Source organism: Ptychodera flava (assembly GCF_041260155.1).
Source record: "Ptychodera flava strain L36383 chromosome 3 unlocalized genomic scaffold, AS_Pfla_20210202 Scaffold_27__1_contigs__length_13241970_pilon, whole genome shotgun sequence".
NCBI classification, from domain to species: domain Eukaryota; kingdom Metazoa; phylum Hemichordata; class Enteropneusta; family Ptychoderidae; genus Ptychodera; species Ptychodera flava.
The window spans coordinates 7,282,761-7,302,673 of record NW_027248281.1 but is presented as its reverse complement, the minus strand read 5'-3'; the positions used below and the strand labels follow the sequence as shown (position 1 = coordinate 7,302,673).

Genomic DNA, 19,913 nt, shown 5'->3' with positions numbered 1-19,913 from the left:
TTTGACTTCCTTAAAGAACCCTATACACCATACTAAGTGACACGCTGGTCAAATATTCTGAAGCCACTTTGATCACCTTGTGGCTGCACAGGTTACACGAAGCTGCTTATGGTGAATATATCTAAAAATAGTCAATGTTGAGGACAGGTACTAATTAAATCAACATTAAATGAAATAACAATACAGAACTCATGGAAGCCAACAAGTGGACATTCTTCACAGATCTCAACGGAAGTGTCCGATTTTACAGGACATCTATGGTGAACTGTTACTTTATCCTCTTTATATGGCCAGCTTTAAGCTGGGACTTAACATTTTGTGGTATTTCTAAAAATGCCTTTCCAAAAGTATTTGTTTCAGGCATTTGACATCCAGATTGTAATATACAGCCCTTTCTTGTTTTGATGAATACACCCATGTCCCTTTCGGTATTTGGGTAAATATACCGCTATTTATGTAAAACCACCACATCAAACAGGATTATTGCGTGGGAAATCCATCCCGCATGATTTGCATGATTTTGCATTAGGCGCATAAAAACACTGTCAAAAATGGGTTATTGTTGTGATATGGTTTTGTGTATCTATATATTACAGGTTAATTAATGCTGGTTGTAACAGTAGTTAGTATGGGCTCAGAACTCACCCCATTTCTACCCTTTCTTGCCCCAGGCTTTTTGCCAACTCCATGTGGAACTGTTTTTTTCAACACTGACGATATTGTTGGTTCTGTTTTACTTTTATAATGTCACATATATGCTTCTAAATTGTCTGCAACAACTAAACAGTGTTCACATTACCCATTTGTATGCTTGAAATTCACACATTTTGCCTCGCAGGTAACTTTCTGACCAGTTTTTGCTTTTTCCGTCTTAACACAATACGACTCCTCTGTATCCACGACATAAAATTTGTGATCAGAGTTTGGGATTTGACTCGCTTCCAAATTAGACAGTAGTATTTCAATTAAATATGCAAATCTCTCTGTCAATCTGTATTCGCCTAAATTAAAAATCATCTGAGTACCAATGTCATTCAAAACATTGAATTAAACTAATCATGTAGCTTGTACTCAACGCATTGGCAAGTACAAGCTACAAGATTGTTTGCATTCAATTTTTGAATGACGTTGGTACTCGGGCGAGGTACGTGCCATGAGCATTTAACCACAGGCAATGGCATAACACATCATCAAAAGTACTGATTTCTGGTTTAGGCAAAGTATGGAGCAGAATTCTGTATTATGACCAGTGTTTCCCCTGGGTTCCAAAATCTTGTAGCAAATTTGGCTAGAAGCCCTAAAAAATTATTCGCCAAACGAGATATTCAATTAGCCAAGCCGATACCACTGATCACAAATGACGTCATTTCTTTCTCATTAATATGCAAAAATAAATATTTGTCTGCATTTTCCGTAAGAATGACGGAAATAAACCCTGTTAGTGCTACTATGGATACTAAAAGTAACACCAATTTATGGTTCAGATTACAAGGTGCCAACATCATCCACGCATACAACATAAAATTTGTCCGAATTTCAAGCGACACCACGCGAGCGACACTTGTCCAAAGTTAGGCGTATGCAACTATATGTTCAGTAACAAACCTGAAATCGCTATCGTGCGATACTGTACATATCGCTACAGACAACGACACGAAACCTGGTTCAGCATACTAGTTTTTTCAAACGAATCAGATATCCATTCTCGTAGCAGTTCGAAAGTAAAATACTCTCAGACTTGAGAAATATGTGCATTTTTTTAGACTTCCAATACATTTGCTTTACGCTTGAAGTTTAGCAAGCGAAGCTCGGCGCTCGGACAGCGCACAGCGTATCAATGGCGCTCGGGTCAGAGGGGTCATCATCAAAGACGTCAGTGTGTATTCACAGCAAGCTTGCCATGGATCGCGGAAATCACTGATCATAAATCCAAATGTTCACGTCTCTATTATGTAAACAGAACCGTAAAATATCAAATATATACCATTTTGATATGGAGAAACATCTTTTTGTTTCACTGACGATCAAGTTAAATGCTCAAATATCGCGACAAGACTTAGCGTATTTGCACGATGTGAATGCGGAACTAGGCGACTCAGCGGACGAGCGAGCGCCTTCTCTGAAAGTCCGATGTCACGTCACAATACACCACGGTCCGTGATACACTGAAAATTGTCACGATTTATATTTAAGGAAGCCAATTCACACAAGTTTCTAACGCCAGTAAAGGTATTTTTCTTGTTGGCAGCAATACACCACGAACAGTTTCGCTATTCAGGTGTGCCTTACTCGCTCTACGTTCTAAAAAATGCCATGTGTATGCATGCCGCTACCTTCCTTTCCAAATTCACGGTCGACTTTCGTACATTGATCATATTCTTTCTTTCCATTTCATAGCTTTACTTGCGCGTAGAATGTGTGTTGTGGGGGTGGTTCCCCCCAAATTGGTGGAGCAGCCAAAGTCAAAAAGGAAAGTTTGCCGTTTTTGCTTAGTTTCACAGTCACTACGATCCTTCAGTGTTGACGATGACATGGCTGTCACTGCACGGAGTTATCACACATTGCGCGTAGTCAAACCCAAAACTTCGCAACATTTTAGTCAACTAGTCATGATATACATGCGGTACTATTAATTTGTGAGTTATTTCGTTACAATTTATTCATACTGTATGTGTTACAAATAGGATCTCCTGACGCATAAGGTCGGGGATGTAGAGAGATAAAGCATGACGTCTCAAGTTGAATGCAGGACATCGATGTGCGCGCGGACAGACAAAGTGATGACGTCATAGTGCAATTTTCGATTCGCAAGTTTGGCTAACTTTTGCCAAAATCTTCTCGCCAAACGCTACTTTTTGCTCGCATTTGCGATTTGGCGAGCGGGCAGTGGAAACACTGATGACAAATAACAGCTTGCCTCAGGGCAAAATTGTGCTATTGAGATTTTGATTTGATGATTTTTTTGGCGAGTAACGTTGACTTTTATGGATCAGAGCAAGCACCAAGTTGCATCCCTTGAGTGTATCTAGGGAGGAGTACTTCACCAGGGTTGGCGAACCATATTACTGTGAATTGCTTTGAAGCATTGGCATTAGACGAACCGGACATATTGTCTAAATCGAGGTGTTGCCAACACTGTCAGGTGCAATTAAAAGCTAAGCGGTAACATGAGTCGATCATAAAAAATCAACTCTGCAAAAGTTGAAACATTGTCTAGCAGGAGGTAAGACGTAGTCAAACAACACCACCACATATGTCCACGCACTGTCCAAGTCATATCACTTGCTTTCAGGTGTAGTTGTTTTGACTACATCTGACCTGCTGCGAGACAATGTTTCAACTTTGGCAGAGTTGATTTCTCTGTGGTCGACTGGAATTACTGCTCAGCTGATAATTACACCTGACAGTGTTGGCAACACCTCGATTTAGACTATGTGTCTAGTTCGTCTAATGCCAATGCTCCAAAGCAATTCACAGTATGAATTGAACATTGGCAACATTAATTGTTTTATAGCTGGTTCTGCATGACAGTGATACTTTTATTAACAGTAACAACAAAAATAACAACATCAAAGATAATAAAAGTGAACAAAAACACAACAACAACAATAACAGTAATATTAATTTTCAGGGTTTATAAATTGGAACTAGGCTCCTGTTCTCCCTGTGGTATTATTTCTCACCAAATATGCAAATTTTCCCCAGAGGTCTTATATCCCCAACCAGATACTCTCAATTGTTGTTTAGAACCTCTGAGTATAACTCCGATATGCACACATGTGTATGCCAAATGGGAGTTTAAACTGATGCATCACAATAAAACGTACACCAAGTTTGCAATATAGATAAGAAACAAGCCGAGAATGTCTCTATGATGGCCAAGTAATTATATAACAATATCAACATTATACCAGATCATACTGTTATTCGTTTTCAAAACAATCATTGGGTGTCAGCCAGTTTTCTCTATCTGATACCATTGCTCTTTGGATTAACATTCTGAAAGGCTCCATTATTGATGATGATACTTTTAGTGTTAGATAATTACTTGGTCATATAGAGACATTCCCAGCTGGTTTCTTATGTATATTACAAACTGGGAGTATAATTTAGTTGTATTGCCATCATTATAATAAGTTGTCAAGCTGAAAACTGCCACAAAAAATAGTCAAAGCACATATTAACTAAATATTCACAATACAGCAGGTTCCTGACTGCAAGTCCATACATATTAGCTTGGGATGCTGGGTCCAAATGGTTAGAAGGAATTCGGGAAACAATAATATGCACAACAGAGTACTTGAATACTCTCCATTATTATACACCTAATGCCGTAACCTATGGGAGTTTGACCGTCCAATAACTTTCTGTATTTTGTATAGTACGTGGAGTCTCGAATACGGGAGACGCGCGACGCACCTGTTTGACCTTTGACCTAGCGATTATTGGATGTAAACAAACTATTTTACGGTGAGTTATAGACATAATAACAACTTCCACCAACATGTATTCGCAGTATAAGGTTTAAAACACGCTAAACACAAAACTGAGTCTAAATGCAATTGATTTTTATTATAAATCAAAGTGAGACTTGAGTGGACACCGTGGGTCATCAGTATGTGTTAGGGAGATGGTGCAGTGGCAAAGAATGTGAAATTTTCAGAAGAGTACTTTCAGAATGTGCTTTGGAATACAATTCAGAATAACATTCAGACACTCACTATGTGAGATAATATTCTGTATATTCCAGAAGAGTACTTTCAGAATGTGCTTTGGAATTAACCAAACTTATTAACTTTTACCATAGTTATGCTATAGGGTAACAAGTCATTGACAATGACATAGTCCCCACTTGTAATAGGAGTATTAGTCTTGATGGGGCAGGGAAATGACGTCATTAAGAAGTATCACTGGAGTGTATATGTTGAGATCTATGGACACATAGGTCTATGTCATTGTTCCCAAAAGTGAGACTTGAGTGGACACCGTGGGTCATCAGTATGTGTTAGGGAGATGGTGCAGTGGCAAAGAATGTGAAATTTTCAGAAGAGTACTTTCAGAATGTGCTTTGGAATACAATTCAGAATAACATTCAGACACTCACTATGTGAGATAATATTCTGTATATTCCAGAAGAGTACTTTCAGAATGTGCTTTGGAATTAACCAAACTTACTAAACTTTTACCATAGTTATGCTATAGGGTAACAAGTCATTGACAATGACATAGTCCCCACTTGTAATAGGAGTATTAGTCTTGATGGGGCAGGGAAATGAGGTCATTAAGAAGTATCACTGGAGTGTATATGTTGAGATCTATGGACACATAGGTCTATGTCATTGTTCCCAATTTGAAACAAGAGGCATGTCTAAGTTATGGTTCTAAATCGGGAAAAAAGATCAGACCTCTAGCTGTTTTGGCCAGCCAAGAAATACATATGTGCATAATAAATGAGGTACAAGATGTGACATCTTAAGGTCTATTATCCTATCAAAATTGAAGCGTAAAGAACTTGTGGTTACTGAGTTATGCATATATATGCATATTCAAGGTCAAAGGTCATCAAGGTCACGTGACATTTTGAAAATAAAACATTGTATTTCTAATTAATCCATATATGCCAAAATTCAGACCTCTAGCTCTATTGGCTCGCCCAACATTATATATGGGCATAATTAACGAGGTAAAGCATGTGTTGTCATAAGGTCTCCCATCCTACTAAATATAAAGGACATAGCACTTGTGGTTACTTATTTATTGACATAATCGTGTATTTTAGGTAAAAGGTTATCGAGGTCACATGACATTTTGTCAAAAAATTTCTATCCTATAGTCTATCCCTATATACTAAAAATCATGTATTTACCACTATTGGCATGCTCAAAATAAGATATGCACATAATTAATGAGGTACAATATGTGGCATCATAAGGTGTCCCATCATACCATATATGAAGGGTGTAGCACTTGTGGTTCCTGAATTATGGACAAATATGTATATTTGAGGTCAAAGGTCACCGAGGTCACGTGACATTTTGTCAAAAAGATTGTATTGCTAAGTTATCCCTACATACCAAAAATCAGACCTCTAGCTCTATTGGCTCGCTCAAAATTAGATATGTGCATAATTAATGAGGAACGATATGTGGCGTCATAAGGTGTCCCATCATACCATTCATGAAGGGTGTAGCACTTGTGGTTACTGAGTTATAGCCAAATATGTACATTTTAGGTCAAAGGTCACCAAGGTCACATGACATTTTGTCAAAAAATTGTATTGCTAAGTTATCCCTATATACCAAAAATCAGACCTCTAGCTCTATTGGCTGGCGTAAAATTAGATATGCGCATAATGAATGAGGTACAATATGTGGCGTCATAAGGTGTCCCATCATATCAAATATGAAGGGTGTAGCACTTGTGGTTACTGAGTGTTGGACAAATTTGTATATTTGAGGTCAAAGGTCATTGAGGTCCATGACATTTTTCAAAATAATTGTATTGCTAAGTTATCCCTATATACCAAAAATCAGACCTCTAGCTCTATTGGCTCGCTCAAAATTAGATATGCGCCTACTTAATGAGGTACAATATGTTGCGTCATAAGGTGTCCCATCATACCAAATATGAAGAGTGTAGCACTTGTGGTTACTGAGTTATGCACAAATATGTATATTTGAGGTCAAAGGTAATTGAGGTGACGTGACATTTTGTCAAAAAAATTGCATTGCTAAGTTATCCGTACATACCAAAAATCAGACCTCTAGCTCCATTGGATGGCTCAAAATTAGATATGCACATAATTAATGAGGTACAATATGTCGCGTCATAGGGTGTCCCATCATACCATATATGAAAGGTTTAGCACTTGTGGTTACTGAGTTATGGACAAATATGTATATTCGAGGTCAAAGGTCACCAAGGTCATGTGACATTTTGTCAAAGCGTCTGAGATATCTGCGTGAAAGGATGGACTCACATGGATGGACTAACAGACTGACATGACCCAATCTATGAGCCCCTGGACTTTATCTGTGGGGACTAAAAACTGTGTCACTGCATCCTTTTTGCAATATGAATACGATGAGAAACTAAATTTTTATTTTTCTTGGCCTTATATATGGGAGTCTAAGGACTGCCTTATACATGGGAGTCTATGGACTGCCTTATACATGGGAGTCTATGGACTTCCTTATACATGGGAGTCTATGGACTGCCTTATACATGGGAGTCTATGGACTGCCTTATACATGGGAGTCTATGGACTGCCTTATACATGGGAGTCTATAGAGGTGAAAACTAAAAAGTCCTCTAACACGGCCAAATTTGATCGAATTGTGAAACAAATCGACGTGCACCTGTATGAGGTAGAGTACTATCCTTGTACCAAGTTTGAACGAAATTGCTCCAGGCGTCTCTGAGATATCTGCGTGAACGGACGGATGGACGGACAGACGGACGCACGGACATGACCAAACCTATAAGTCCCCCCGACGGTGTCCGTGGAGACTAATGAAGTATGTGTACAGTCACATCAAATTTGGTTCAATATTTCTTGAGATATAGCCCTATGGCAAAAAAGTCATAAATATGCAAATGAGCAATTGATTAATAAGCCACACCCACCAAAATCTAATCAGATCTAAGTCTCATCATGATAATACCAAATACCAAATTGCATGACATTGGACCTAAGGGTTCTTAAGTTATGAGTGGAACAAAATGTGTCTACGGACGGACGGACGGACAGACGGACACACACACAGACATTGTGGCGACAAAGGACACCTTTGGTGCTTCGCCTCACGGTGTCCAAAAACTAATTAAATTGAAAAGTAAATTGTAAGTTTTGATAGCACTTAGTTTGAGATCTGCGAGGGCACTAGTTCTGTGCCCTTTACTGCTTCAGATTTGCTGTTTCATTTTGTGCTTTAGTCTATACTTTGTCGGTGTTTCCGTTCTTCTTTTTTGCAATAAACCCTCCTCTCTTTCCCTCAACTTAGCGGTGGTGTATTCACAAAGTGGAATCTGTATTTTATCACAGATGTGTTTTGTGATAACGCCTAGCTATCTGCCTTCCCTACGTCTTCACCGTCATTCCCTTAGCCAATCAGCTCTTCTACCGATGACTGTTATCAATCCTCCTTCCCAGCCAATCAGCCACGTTTGCACACGACTTCACATCATCAAGCCTTTGTCCCATCGCTCCCATTCATTCCTTCATTCATTCAGCCGCTGGGTTCATGTCATACTAGCTCAGTCAATCCCACCACCATCCCCTTTCTCCTCCTCTCTTTTTCCATTTCTCTCAACTGTCCGGGCTTTGGATTCTATCCTGACCCCGATTTCTCGGGAATTCCACTCCTTTCCCACATTTCGGCCTCTCAGGATGGATTCATCATCAAGGTCATTTCAGACCTTGGCCCCAAGGTCACCAATGACCTCTGCTCGGCTGCTTGACTGACTCTCCCATGTTTTGCTCATATTTTATGGTAGGTTAGTTTGCTACTTCTATTTTGACTGTTTTGATTTGTAAGTTTACATAGCACTTAGTTTGAGGTCTGCAAGGGCACTAGTTCTATGCCCTTTACTGCTTTAGATTTGCTGTTTCATTTTGTGCTTTAGTCTATAATTTGTTGGTGTTTCCGTTCTTCTTTTTGCAATAAACCCTCCTCTCTTTCCCTCAAATTAGCGGTGGTGTATTCACAAACAGTAGTTGTACGCTTCATAAGTGCTATTTGGTATCAACTCTTCATTTTGGACAGCTCTCGATAGTGCCACTTACAGTACTTCACCCTCTCCATCACATGGCCCCTTTCCATGCCGAGAGCTAAAGTAGTTCCTCTCTACAGAACATCTAAAATCTTCTCATGCGAAACATCAGTGAATGGTATTCGGGATTTGTATTGTTAAGAGCAGCCATCTGAAAATATTATCATTTTCTTCACTTCAAGGTTTCTCTTCTTTCTCAGGTGTTCATAGACAGTTTCTGTGAATGCATGCACCACATAGCTGTCATGGTTTAAGTCATCTGAGATGATGTCCATAGCCTCACATATTACTTTGCTGTTATCCCTGTAGTAGGCAATGACTGGATGAGTCTGTCTTTGAGTCCAATGAGCTGATTGTAGTTCATTTTGCATTTGGCAAGTGTAGTTCTGCAAAATCCATGCATAGTACTGCAGCATTGGATGGTGGGTTGTATGAGATTTTTGTAAATTGCGAATACTGCCAGTATGCAGTAAACAGATGACTAGAAAATGGCACCATTTCATGGAATAGCTCACTCACCATGTCCATGACTTGCCCACTTTTGCATACAAGAGCTTCAATATTTATGTTTGCTGACAAAGCTTATCAGCAGCTTCTATAGTTATACCATGCTTTGTTGCAACAAGGACAGCTATTGCTTCCTTAAGTAAAACGTCCTGTATGAATCTAATGGCAATGCTGGAAAATAAGTCAGAATTAAATGTTACATTCAATATTTATAATGCATTAATTACACCTGTCTTGGTTAAAGGAACTTCATTTTCAGGAGCAGCTAGATTATATCAAATCTATCTGAATCAACAAGAATGTGTAAATCATTATCACATGCACAAGCCAAACTTTACACCATGACAACATGCGTTTATTTCATCAGTTTGGTGTGTCAAAATTTTTTGCATTGATCTTAGATATGTTCATCAATGTATTAAACAATAATATTGCAGCCCATACAGTATATCTCCCCAATCCCAATTTGTCTGACAGCTCACAAAGACACTGAGCAGATGGAGGAACGACGCGTACCGATCTACATCAAGACACCACGGGAGACCCTCTACGTAACACTCGTACTAAGGTACTCGTGGCTGGCTAACATTTGACACAGGACTCTGTTCTCGCTGGACAATTCCAACGATGGAATGGCCCTACACGAACTATAGAGACATGAAACACTAAGAACAATGAACATATACTATGAGACAATCCCAGTGGCGCATGGTCACCGAGGGGGGAGGGGGGGGGGCGGGGGGGGGGGGGGGGGCTGTGTTACTGCCGCACCGCAGTCATCCATGCCCGCGGTTTGGCCATAATTTGGGGGGTACTGTCATGGGTCTGCTGCGGGCGGCCGGTAACACGTTGCCCGATGCACGGTAGCCAGAGCCCGGTACCGCCATTCAGGCCGCTTTGACGCCTCGTCGCCCCTGCCATGGCAGTGCATGCATAACCCCGGATTTCGGCCAAACACTTGTCTCCGTGTCATTCCTTTGCGTTAATGGGTGATTATGGCTTTGCTATAATCATTGTTAACGTCTGGGAGGACACGGGGAGAAGGGTTTAGACCTTGACATATGTGGGTCACCATGCGCCACCTACTACCACTAGCTGGATGCACTTATGACGTAACCTATCTACCAACTGCCCCCTTCACCGTTATCTAAACAATTTGCGTCACCCTCTCCACGTCACTATCCATGCGCATATCAGTGTGAGCAAAGCTATAGCTCGTCCATTTCAACTTCTGCCACGCTCAAGTTCACACCACAAAATCCCCGCCCACCCACCGCAAAAGAAAAAATAAATAAATAAATAAATAAAGCCTCGCTGCAGGCTAGCAGCTCACAATAAAAGATATTGTACGTCTTTACACTGCTTACTTTATACAATAAAGTTCCAGGGGGTACTGTCATGGGTCTGCTGCGGGCGGCCGGTAACACGTTGCCCGATGCACGGTAGCCAGAGCCCGGTACCGCCATTCAGGCCGCTTTGACGCCTCGTCGCCCCTGCCATGGCAGTGCATGCATAACCCCGGATTTCGCCAAACACTTGTCTCCGTGTCATTCCTTTGCGTTAACTGACAGTAACATTGGTTAAATTAGTCATAATTGTTACAATCTGACCAAATAAATCCATAATCAACTATTTCTTTTGTTGTTCTGTTGCATTATCAGTATAGACCCCACTGCTGCCTGAACTTATAAGGCACAGAGTACATTCATGTTAGACATTGTTAGACATAAAGTTTACACTGTAACAAGGCAAGTCAAGTGCTCATGCAAGCTGCATAATGAGTGTTGAAAAAGTAGTGTTATGACATATATATTTCAATAGACAACAATAATCCTAACTACTAAAACACAAGAGTGTAATACTTGTAATATATATCAGTAATAAATTATGTGAATAATGTATGGAAACAACAAACTTGAAGCTGGTTGCATTACTAGGGGTTCTGTATGCACTACAACAAGATCGGGTGGGGTGATGTTACACTGTATGTTTGTACTGTTAAGATTAAGTCGATTTTGTCCTCAAAAAATAATGCAATTTAGCCTAATCTAAATTTCTAGGCTTATGCTATCTTTTAAATCGTGTGTAACTTCATCACGGAAGGCACCTAATGTGTAAGGTTATCTGGCCCCTCCGTATACCTTAGTCATATGACGAACAAGTGAATATGACTGACAACTTCCCAACGATTGTGGATATTGTTGCAAAGGTGGTTCAGAATTTTTAAGGCAGCATTGTTGAGAAAAACTATTTTTCAAAAAATAATCATTTTTAGCTACTATAGATAAAAGTCTATAGAAGCTATTGGGATGGGTATACGTCCGGCGTCTGTCGTCAGTCTGTATGTGTATCCGTTTGTGAGGCGTCCCTTCACTCAAATATCTTGAGAACCACAGTACTTCCTGGTTTGATATTTGTTGTGTAGATGAAAAATATGATTTTGAGAAACCATTTTTTTTAATTTTTTGATATTGTTGAAAATAGGCAAATTAACGCCAAAAAAGGCGTTTTGGTACAAAATCTTCTCCTTCATAACTGCTGGTCAGATAGCTTTGTTATTTGGTATACAGGTCCCTAGAAATATGCAAATGTGTATTTTTAAGGAATTTTTTGTCATTTTGGTCAAAATTTGACTTACATTGTATGTAATTCTTGTACTGTATAAACCCTATCAATTCACCCAGAAGAAAATGATTAATATGAATTTGAATAATTGAATTAATTAGGAAATCATCAAAGCCAAAATAATTTTAGTGTAGAATTATCAGAAAGTTCAACTTTTTTGACAGTTCATAGTGAAATGCTTACCATCTTGGAGGATTAAAACATGTAAAGGCAACTTTCCTGAATCCCAACTTTGACATATTCTGAACCATCACTTATTGTGCCTTGTATGTTATCTAAATGAAATTGTTTATAATAGTTTGTCATGATAGGGTGGTCAAATAAATAGAGATAGAGAGAGTTCTAATTTCCATTTATGGCTGACTTGGTAAGGAAATAATAAAATTACTTTTTGAGGAAAACAAAATAGAGTGGTCAATTAAAAGAGTGGTCAAAGTGATAGGGTTTTTATGGTAAAGCTTGGCTGTAAGATTCCTCATGTTCTATTTATAGCAATTATGCAATCTGTGTAAACAGTGCAATGAAAATGTTACATGATTCCTTATAATGCTTTTGATGACCTTGAACTTCTTAAGTTACAAACATTTGTCTCCTCAGTGTGCTTTATCTGAGTATGTACAGTCTTAACTTACTCAACAGAACTTACTTACAATGATAATTTGAAAGTTAAAATGTGCTTGGTTAATATGATGAAAATATTGATAAATATAAGCAGCTTGAGATTCTTTCTAACCTGACAGATATGCTGTTTTTTCATGACGTAAATCATGATTCAAGCAAGAGAATGTAATTAACTCTCGTTTATTAGCTACAATAGACTAATATAGTCTATAGAAGCTATTGGGATCAGTATCCCCCACAGCGTCCACCGTCAGTCTGTATGTATGTATGTCCGTTTGTGAGGCGTCCGTCCACTCAAATATCTTGAAAACCACAGTACTTACTGATTTGATATTTGTTGTGTAGACGAAAAATATGATTTTGAGAAACTATTTTTTTGAATTTTTTGATATTGTTGAAAATAGGCAAATTAATACCAAAAAGGCGTTTTTGGTAAAAAATCTTCTTCTTCATAACCGCTGGTCAGACAGCTTTGTTATTTGGTAGACAGGTCCCTAGGATAACCCAACTTACATTTGTTAAAATTGTAATGAAATATGCAAATGTGTATTTTTAAGGATTTTTTGTCATTTTTGGTCAAAATTTGACTTACATTGTATGTAATTCTTGTACTGTATAAAGCCTATCAATTCACCCTGAAAAAATAATTAATATGATTTAAATAATTGAATTAATTCGGAAATCATCAAAGCCACAATAATTTTAGTGTAGAATTATCAGAAAGTTCAACTTTTTTTGACAGTTCATAGTGAAATGCTTATCATCTTGGAGGATTAAAACACGTAAAGGCAACTTTCCTGAATCCCAACTTTGACATATTCTGAACAGTCATTTATTGTGCCCTGTATGTTATCTAATAGTTTGTCATGATAGGGTGGTCAAATAAATAGAGATAGAGAAAGTTCTAATTTCCATTTATGGTTGACTTGGTAAGGATAAAATAAAATTACTTTTTGAGGAAAAAAATAGAGTGGTCAAAGTGATAGGGTTTTTATGGTAAAGCTGGGCTGTAAGATTCCTCATGTGCTATTTATAGCAGTTATGCAATCTGTGTAAACAGTGCAATGAAAGTGTTACATGATTCCTTATAATGCTTTTGATGACCTTGAACTTCTTAAGTTTCAAACATTTGTCTCTTCAGTGTGCTTTCTCTGAGTACGTACAGTCTCAACTTATTCAACAGAACTTACTTACAATGTTAATTTGAAAGTTAAAATGTGCTTGGTTAATAGGATGAAAATACTTATAACCTGACAGATATGCTGTTTTTTCATGACGTAAATCTTGATTTAAGCAAGTCTTGTTTACTTTAATTAGAATGTAATTAACTCTCGTTTATTAGCTACTATAGACTAATATAGTCTATAGAAGCTATTGGGATGGGTATCCGTCCAGCGTCCACCATCAGTCTGTATGTATGTATGTATGTATGTATGTATGTATGTATGTCCGTTTGTGAGGCGTCCGTCCACTCAAATATCTTGAAAACTGCAGTACTTACTGATTTGATATTTGTTGTGTGGATAAAATATATGATTTTGAGAAAATTTTTTTTTTAATTTTTTGATATTGTTGAAAATATGCAAATTAGCGCCAAAAAAGGCGTTTTGATAAAAAATCTTCTTCTTCATAACCACTGGTCAGACAGCTTTGTTATTTGGTATACAGGTCCCTAGGGATAACCCAACTTAGATTTGTTAAAATTGTGATGAAATATGCAAATCTGTATTTTTACGGAATTTTTTTTCCCATTTTTGGTCAGGCCATCCTGAAATGAGCTATCAAAGATATCCACCTTCTTTATCAATACATGTGTCACATAACACAGCAGAGCTCTGTCGACTGTTGAGTCGTTTGTTTTTTCAAACCGCTGGTCAGACAGCTTTAATATTTGGTTTACAGGTCCCTAGGATGACCTTAGTGAGATAATTTCATACAGTCAGGAAATGCTTAATTTTGTATCCATGTCTATAGTAGCTTCAGGGACTTTGGCCCTATGTTTCCTGGTTTAAATATTTCTCGAACGGACCAATTCAAACTGAATGTGAGCACATAGTGTCCTTGACGGTATTTTTCTTGAAATAAATCCACAAAAGAAGAAAATTAATACTGTACACCTTTCTTGAAATAATTAAAAAGATTAGAGAAGAAAATTAACATTGACACAATTTCTTCTTTTAATAACATGATGACTTTGGTCATTATGTTAAAAATAGGATAACACACAGGATTCTAGCTTAAAATGGACATCAGCTGTATCTTTTGTCTATATTTTTAGTTTTCTGGTTCAGTAAATCCACTACAGTTTATCATCTTAATTGGTATGTCATATAGCCAATTTAGAGAAATTCCCATGTAAAACAAATTTTAAGTAAGTAAAAAAATGCAAGACTAGGTCATTTTCTGACCTATTCGAGATTGAGGTCTTTCCATCTCAACATATGATGGGCCTTTTTTTAAACGTGTTGACATTTTAACCTGCATGTAAAAAAAATACAATCAATATAGAGTCAAATTTACCACTTCAATGTTTGTTACATGTACTGGATGTTTTGTTGCAACATATTTAACTCTGCTGATAAATCAGTAAAATATACAAATTCACCAGATTACAGCAGATGCCATTTCAAATTCATCGTCCTTCTGGCTCAAGGGTCTATGACATTGGTATTGTTTGTATTCAAGTCCAAACTGGTATTCATTTGGCCATTTCACATCTACAGGCTGTGTTGACAATCGTAATAATGGGCATTCAAGCATGACAATATGGACTAGGATCAGAAATTGTAGTTGATATATAGGGGTTATTACATGAAGTTTGGTCAATACCGCGTCGTATTCGAGTGATGTGTCCGTATTTTGACGAGTTGCGCAGCAACGAGTCAAAATGCGGACACATCACGAGAATACGACGCGGTATCGACCAAACTTCGTGTAATAACCCCTTTATCATACATGCATGCTTTGGTTATGACTGTTTTCCCACGGACGTTCCGAAATTAGCGACGAAATCAACTGAAATCGACCTTGCTTTCTACTCGCTGTACTCACAAAAAATTGGTTGCTAAGGAGTGATGACAACCGTATCACTTCTTGATATTATTCCGCTGTTGGGCCATTCCACTTCAAGGGAGGGTTTATGGCACACTTTTAAAGCCAACAATTTAAACATTAAGATGTCGACACAGGTTTTCAAAATTTGAAGAAGATTTATTTCGAGCTTAAAATGGCAGTGGACGTAAAACATAGACTGGAGTGTGTAAAATGAGTGTGTTTTCGTGTTTTGAAACATCACCTCATCCCTTCGCGAAAGTTATTAGGCCCGCCAAAATCGGATCAGAGTCGCGCCGCGCCAGCTTCCGCGATTCGATTTCAAAACTCGATCGAGTATGAACAGTCAGACGGAGTTAGAGCAAGCAGCTCTGCGACATCTATGAATGCTCAGTGGATTTACTAATAATAGCCGTACCAGTCAGTTTATCTCCAGGAATTATACGTGTCCTCAGACGTCAAATATGCCAAATTTACCATCTTAGAAAGGAATTTGTGAGCGGTTTAGGGAAAACGTGAAGTGAGTACATTGTAAGCTGTAGCGTCGATCGTGATTTTGTTGCTGTACGAATAAAACATTTCAAAGGTATTTACATCGTCTGCTCGCATATTTCCATTACTGGCTTGCCTAAATAGATCTAAACTTCTTTGAAGAACCTAAACGAAAGTTTTACTTTCCCAAGTATCTTAATTGTATCCGAAACCCGCACCGGACACGATCAAGCCCTGGGAATCTCATTGACAGGTACAAATTATTAATATGTGCACCTTGTCTGTCGCGAGTATTTTCAGTGCGGTTTGATTTTTGTGGCTCATTTATGGTTGTAAACGATGCAATTTACCATCTAGATACTTAAACTCGTCAATAGGAAACTTGTCGTATAGCGGTTCTATCATGATGCACTGTCAAACGGGCGCGGGGACCGAAGTCTTATTCGCTCAGCTGTTTTACATATGAACGTACCTACAAAGGTCACGCGTACGCGTTGCTGTAAGTAGTTCGGTTACAGTGAAAATATAATTCGTATTTTCACTAGTTAACGCAAAAGAATGACACGGAGACAAGTGTTTGGCCGAAATCCGGGGTTATGCATGCACTGCCATGGCAGGGGCGACGAGGCGTCATAGCGGCCTGGATGGCGGTACCGGGCTCTGGGTACCGTGCATCGGGCAACGTGTTACCGGTCGCCCACAGCAGACCCATGACAGTACCCCCCTGGAACTTTATTGTATAGAGTAAGCAGTATATAGACGTACAATATCTTTTATTGTGAGCTGCTAGCCTGCAGCGAGGCTTTATTTATTTATTTATTTATTTTTTCTTTTGCGGAGGGTGGGCGGGAATTTTGTGGTGTGAACTTGAGCGTGGCAGAAGTTGAAATGGACGAGCTATAGCTTTGCTCACACTGATATGCGCACGGATAGTGACGTGGAGAGGGTGACGCAAATTGTTTAGATAATGGTAAAGGGGCAGTTGGTAGATAAGGTTACGTCACAAGTGCATCCAGCCAGTGGTAGTAGGTGGCGCATAGTGACCCACACATGTCAAGGTCTAAACCCTTTTCCCCGTGTCCTCCCAGACGTTAACAATGATTATAGCAAAGCCATAATCACCCATTAAAATACGGTTTCATATCAGTACCGTCTAAACAATAGGAGAATCACGATACAGGCATAGCATGTATGATAAACAGAAATACAATACTGAAAAAATAGAAAATGTACAGCTGGAGTCAATATAAATGAAGAATTCGTTCTTTTATGAAAGCAAACTAAGCAGTAGCACATGCATGACTCAACTTATCCAAAATGGAATTGAAAAATTTCATGAATATTGTATATAATGGTTTCACTATTCAACTGCATAGACCTGTTCAGTTTGTATATACAAATTGAACAGTTCAGTCTATAGGGCAACTTAATTTTAGTTATGCTTATTTCGATAAACAATTTTTGATATTTTTTCAGTATTCTGATTCCCTGTATTCAATAATTTTGTATAATTCTGAAATTCTATACTATTCCAGAGCACATCACAAAATATAGTTACTTTGGAGATTTCATTATCATTACATGTCCTTGAAACCTGTATGTTTGCAATTGTTTCTTCAGGGTATTTGATTTACATTGCAAAATTCTCAAGAGACAAATTTTACTTTCTAAATAACCAATTGTTTGTTATACTGATGATTGTTATTATGAAATTCTACCCGATGAAAGGGAATAATTGTTTTCGTGGGAATCTGACATCAAATCAATCCCAACAATCATTATCATTCAAGGCAAATGAAATTTCCAGGAACAAAATACAACAACACCCACTGACCAAACCAATATTACAATCTCCAACCACTTGTCAATTGCAGTGGTGTAATGGTTGTCCTGAGTTGGTAAGCCTTCCGTGCAAGCATACTGCACACATCAAGTTGAACTAAAGTGACAAAGTTATTGTGCGGTGGTTCAGAGCAGCTTATAACAGTTGTGAATCAAGGGATTCAGCTGTCTCTCATAAGACCTGCATTAGACTGATAGAATCATGCAGTTAACCTAAATTGTTATGTATGCCGTTTACACAAAATATATTGCACACTAAACTGTATGACACAAGGACCAATTTCAATTTTGAAATCATTTCTGTATTTGACCAGTAACTGTAGAGCTTATCGGTGTGACTTTTAAGTGAGAGACAGCTTTTTAGTCTTAAGCTTTGAAACGGGAACTTTTCACAAAGCAGGTCGGCTAGATATTTAAGACGTTCTGTGGTATATGTGGCAATCTTACATCCAAATATGACAAATGTAACACTCTGATGATGAGAGACAGTATTCACAACTCCGACCTGGTATTTTGACAGCAAGTTGAGTAATTGTACTACCTTGTCACTTTAGTTCAATCATGAGATGTAGCATGCTAGTAGGGTATGCTTACCAGATCTGGGTACCCAGTATTACCCCTTGATTAGTGAATCTAGATGGCACTATTGATTTTCTCAGTGGATATTTTGTTGTTGCTATTTATTGTTTCTTTGATCTGGCAATTCACATGCCTTGAATGATAATGATTGCTGGAATTGATCTATTGAATTTAGTTATTCAAGCACAAATAAATGTTGCAAAAACATTTGATGACAGTCATTTGAAAATTCTTTATAGACACCAGATCATAGTTAAGAGGAATAAACATTTCATTTCTAAGCCCAACTGAGACAACCCAAGCTGACAATAGGGTCGGTCAGGAGATGAGAAACAAATATAACAAGCAACCTAGCGGCCGATATAGCTCCGCTGTGTTTATGTAGAGAATAACTCATTTTGACACATGTTGATGAAGAAGGTGGAAATCTTTGGTAGCTCAATGCAGTGGCCAGAAAAAAGTGGCTTAAATAGCTGCAAAATACACAATTGAAGATTTCATCATACTTTGAATCTATCACATCGGATCATCCCTAAGAACATGTCAACCAAAGCTATCTGATGAGTAGTTTTTTGAGAATAAATTTTCTGACCAAAAATGGCAACAACTGCCCCCAAATAAAAATTGCAGATTTAATCATAATTTCAAAAGATCAAATTTAGTTCATCAATAGATACCAAATTTCAAAACTATCAATCCAGTTCTTTTTGAGGAATACATTTTTTGAGCAAAAATGGCAAAAATTGCCTTAAAAATGCAAATTTGCATATTTCTGCACAATTTGAACAAATCTGAAATAGATCATCCCTAGGGACCTATGAACCATATATTAAAGCTATCTGACTGGTAGTTTTGAAAAAGAAGATTTTTTAAGATAATTTTACTAAAAATGGCCAAAATTGCCTTAAAAATACAAATGTGCAAATTTCACCACGATTTGAACAAATCTTATTGTAGTCTCTCTAAGTAAACTGCAGATCAAATTTCAAAGCAATCGGACAAGTGGTTTCAGAGAAGATTTTTTTTTACCAAAAACAGCTAAAAATGCCCCAAAAATACAAATACAATGTATGCAAATAAGTGAGGTCACAAAAAGTGAACTGCATATAAGATTTCAAAGCAATCTGACTTGCGGTTTCAGAGAAGAAGGCAATTGTTGACGGACGACAGACGCCGACGGAAAATTTGATACGGTATTTTGATAAGCTATTTGATAAGCTCCGCGTCGCTGACAGTGGAGCTAAAAATCTGATTTTTGGGAACATTACATTAAACCCTAACTATTACAAACTCCAATATTACAAACCATCAGTTACAACGAACGTAAACTGTGTCCCCCAAGAGTTTTGCATGGTAAATCAGACACGACGTAGAATTGAGAGTAAACGTAAAAGGTGACTCTTAAGAGTGATATGTTTGTTCTT

At 38.0% G+C, this 19,913-nt stretch overlaps 1 long non-coding RNA gene across 1 annotated transcript in view; it reads right to left on the bottom strand.

Annotated features, from left to right (window-relative positions):
- Nucleotides 1-1,251: 1,251 nt before the first annotated feature.
- LOC139126440 (uncharacterized) overlaps nucleotides 1,252-19,913 on the bottom strand; it is a 178,358-nt gene continuing 159,696 nt past the window's right edge. Inside the window, exon 3 of the long non-coding RNA XR_011550577.1 lies at nucleotides 1,252-2,895. This is a non-coding gene — a long non-coding RNA (uncharacterized lncRNA). The remainder of the gene's footprint in view (nucleotides 2,896-19,913) is intronic.